This window comes from Galeopterus variegatus, unplaced genomic scaffold (genome assembly GCF_000696425.1).
Source record: "Galeopterus variegatus unplaced genomic scaffold, G_variegatus-3.0.2 Scaffold2434, whole genome shotgun sequence".
In the NCBI taxonomy this organism is placed as follows: domain Eukaryota; kingdom Metazoa; phylum Chordata; class Mammalia; order Dermoptera; family Cynocephalidae; genus Galeopterus; species Galeopterus variegatus.
This window is the reverse complement of record NW_007728545.1, coordinates 157,902-161,331: the sequence shown is the minus strand read 5'-3', so window position 1 is coordinate 161,331 and position 3,430 is coordinate 157,902.

Sequence of the window (3,430 nt, the reverse complement as noted above, 5' to 3'; positions counted from 1 at the left end):
CCCGACAGCAATTTGTTCAGGCTCACAGTGGGACCTTGTTGACCAGCAGGTCTAAGACAGGAGCTGTGGGCCTAAAAAGCGTTAGCTGGTTTTACAGAATTTACATTTGGCGGAGATCTACAGACAAATAAGATGCAGTTCTCCTCTAGGTGGGACTGTTCCGGCCTCCCGGTGGCACTGTGATATGGACACGGGGATGGCGTGGCTTGTTTGATAATTCTGCTAGTGATAGGATGGGTAAGGGCTACTTCCAGTGTTCCACCGCTGACATCAGAGCTCCAGGATCGCCTCTCCTGGTGTGGACGGTCACTGTGCTCGCTGGAGAAGACCTTTGAGTATTTTCCGAAACTTCAGTTTCAGCTGTCGACATCGGTCCTCCTACCCGTCAGCTACAAAATAATGGCCCTTGTTCCCCACTCTCGGGGATTTAACCTCAGCCTTCAGACCGCAGTTTGGATAGACTAACATCCCTCGCAGGCCACGCCTGGTCTGTGCCTTAGACTCCAGCTTGGGGAGGTCCGTTGACTTCCAGATGTAGTTCCTAGCGTTTGGGACAGCGTCACATTTCCAACCCGTGCACCTCCCTGCCTCTCTCATTCCTGCTCTTTTCCCTGGCCTGGAAAGCATGGAAGGCAGAGATATATTCCTTGCCTTCCATCCCGCCCTCTCCTCCTTCTTGCAGACTCCTTGCCTCAGAGGGCTTACCTCCCCGTGAAGACCACTTCTCCACGGGTGGAGCAAGCCTTGCTCGGCCGCCAGTCTGGATGTTCCCGGGGCCTCTGGAGCACTTGAAATCTCCCAGAAAATGCTCAAGAGCAGCGGCGGGTGGCCTGCCCCTTCCCCAAACCCTCTGCCCACAGTCGTGTTGGGAAGGGGAAGACAGAGTAGAAAAACAATAGGGAGAAAATTAAAAAAGACAAAACTAAAGCGAAACGTTTGTTACCAAGAGAGGCACAAAAATAAATATCCCTCTCTAAAATAAGCAATACAGCGGTTTTAAAATGGTTTTAGCTCCATCAAGGAGCCAAGACCCTCGGCGAGGATGGACGACGCACCGAAAGCCCCCTCAATGTGAGCAGGAGCGGGTACATAGAGCTTTACGTGGCGCCAACCTCGAGCGACCCTACGTGACTGCCAAGTGCACCGGGTGAAGGCTGGCCAGGCGCGCCCCTCCCTGCCCAGCGCAGAGCGCTCTTGCGCCTGCAGTTCTCGCTCCTCTCCACCCACGGATCACCTGCCCCCTGCGCGGCCCCCGCTGCTCCTCGAGGCCACAAGCGGTTTCTGTGAAGACCACGAGGGGTGCAGGGGAGCTCTGGGCGCTGTGACTCGAGCGTGCCGACCGCTGGCGTTGGCCTCACGACGCGCCGGTAACCGAGTGGCCTACGCGGGCTCTCGGGGACGTCAGTCTCAGTTTACTGAGCCCTGCGTGCTGTGGAGTGAATGTTGCCCCGCACCTCGGGGCGTCTCTCATTATCCGGCTGCTACAGATGGCGGGTCCCTGCTCGGGTCCAGCTGTGGCCGGGAAGACATTCGTCGCGCCGCCCCAAGTTAAAGTGTAGATGGGTGAATTCTGCCCACACCTCCCACCCGCGTCGGGGTGCGCTCCTGAGGGCGTGGAGACCCCGCGGTGTCGGTGGCAGAGGCCAGACCATGTCTGTCCCTTCCTCTTAGTCCCAATTCCATCCTCCCCTCTTCCGGCCGGGGCAGAAAAAGTATCTCAGAAACCCCAGTAGAGGAGAAACGGCCCGGCTTGGCAGACCCTTCGCTCCGCCGCTGTGTGGTAGCTCTTCAGTGGTAGGAAGGGGACAGCAGTATCTCTTCCAGTGGAGTTACCGCTTCCTTTCTGTTTCTTTCCTGCCTCAGTCCCCGCTCCCCAGCCTAGTCCTTGGAACCTCTCGCCCGCCAGTGCGATGGGCGACGGGTCTCTCAGGGGCGCGTGCAAGAGGTTTCTCTCTGCTCCGGTGTAGGGTAGGGGTGAGGTCGGGAAGCGTTGCAAGTGCTGCTTCCAATAACCTAGGCCCGGGTTGGCATGTGAGTGCCATACACCGTCTCCCCCGCCCACGCTGGACGCCAGCAACAGAGGCCGCCCTTCCTGCGCGCGTTTGCAGTGGTGATCCGTTGTTGGGGCTTCTTTGATCCCGGGCCACCTAGCAGTCACGTGTGCCCCTCCTCTTCGCCTTGCTAGCAAGAGTCCTTAGAGAGCCTGTGGTTAGGGGATACTTCATATATATTTGTAAACTAAACTGGCTTTAGTCTAAGAAAAGTGTCCCCGGAATTAAGTAATCCTAAATCCTCTCAGTTAATACTTTGAGAAAGACTTTGGTCAAAGATTAGAAAACAGATTTTCCTTCCTGCCTCCCTTTCTCCCTCCATCCTTTTCTCTCTTCCTTCAGTGGCTTAGCGGAGGAACACATAGTTCTCAGGTATTAAGTGTCGACTCCAATCCCTGGTATGTCCAGCTGTGTCACAGTGCAGGGTAGTCTGTGCCTGTAGATACAAAAACTACCGGGTTTTTGCTTCCCCCGTCCGCCTCTCTCTTTTTCCTGGCTGGTACAGGGATCGACCTCGGACCTTGGTGTTATCGGCAGCTCTTTGCTGTTCTTAACCAGTTTTGGGTGCTTGATAGTTTGTTTTAGGACATGAACCGGTTTGGGGGGTCTTGTTGGTGCCTTTCTGCTTTTGTTTTGTTTTGTTTTTCCAGCTAGAAACAGGACGGCTGCATTAAACTAGTATCGAAGAGAAGATCACAGTGTGAACAACCAGTCCCCTTCAATGACACTGTCCTGTCGTCTCCCTTCAGGTCCCTGCAGTCCTTTGAGCGAGCTGAACCGGTTGCCGGCCTTGGTTTACAGTAAAGGCCCCCGGGTGGTGAATCTCCTGTCCTGACTCACCGGGCCGCCCCTGAGAGCTGCAAGGTCATGCAGAACGAGTTCCTGTCAATTTAGGCTTAACTCTCAACGCGGCCAAGTCGCCAAGTCGCGCGGGTTCTGCTCCTGGTTAATCCTGTCTGGCTCTCAAACAGCCTCTATGTGAAAACTTTTTCAACTTCTGTTCTTTTTTTCTTTTTCAAAATATCTGCACCCTTCCTTGTTCCCCCCACTTCACTCACTCCTGCACGGGGATTTCAACAGGAGCCAACTGTGGCAAATGAGACCTTATGTGGTACACCCCAAAAGGCAAAGTTCCACGAAAATACTCTCACCAACAGGAACTTGACGGATCAAGAGGAGTTTAACCAGCACAAGTACCTTTTTAGATTTTTAGTTTCACTTATGAGAGTTTGCCATTTTGAACAGCTGTGACGCATTCTGCGCCTGAATGCCCTTAGCTTTCCTTGCTTTTTGTTTTTCTTTTTTAAGACTTTTTTTTAGAGCAATTTTAGGTTCACAGCAAAATTGAGAGGACAGTACAGAGAAATCCCATATACCCC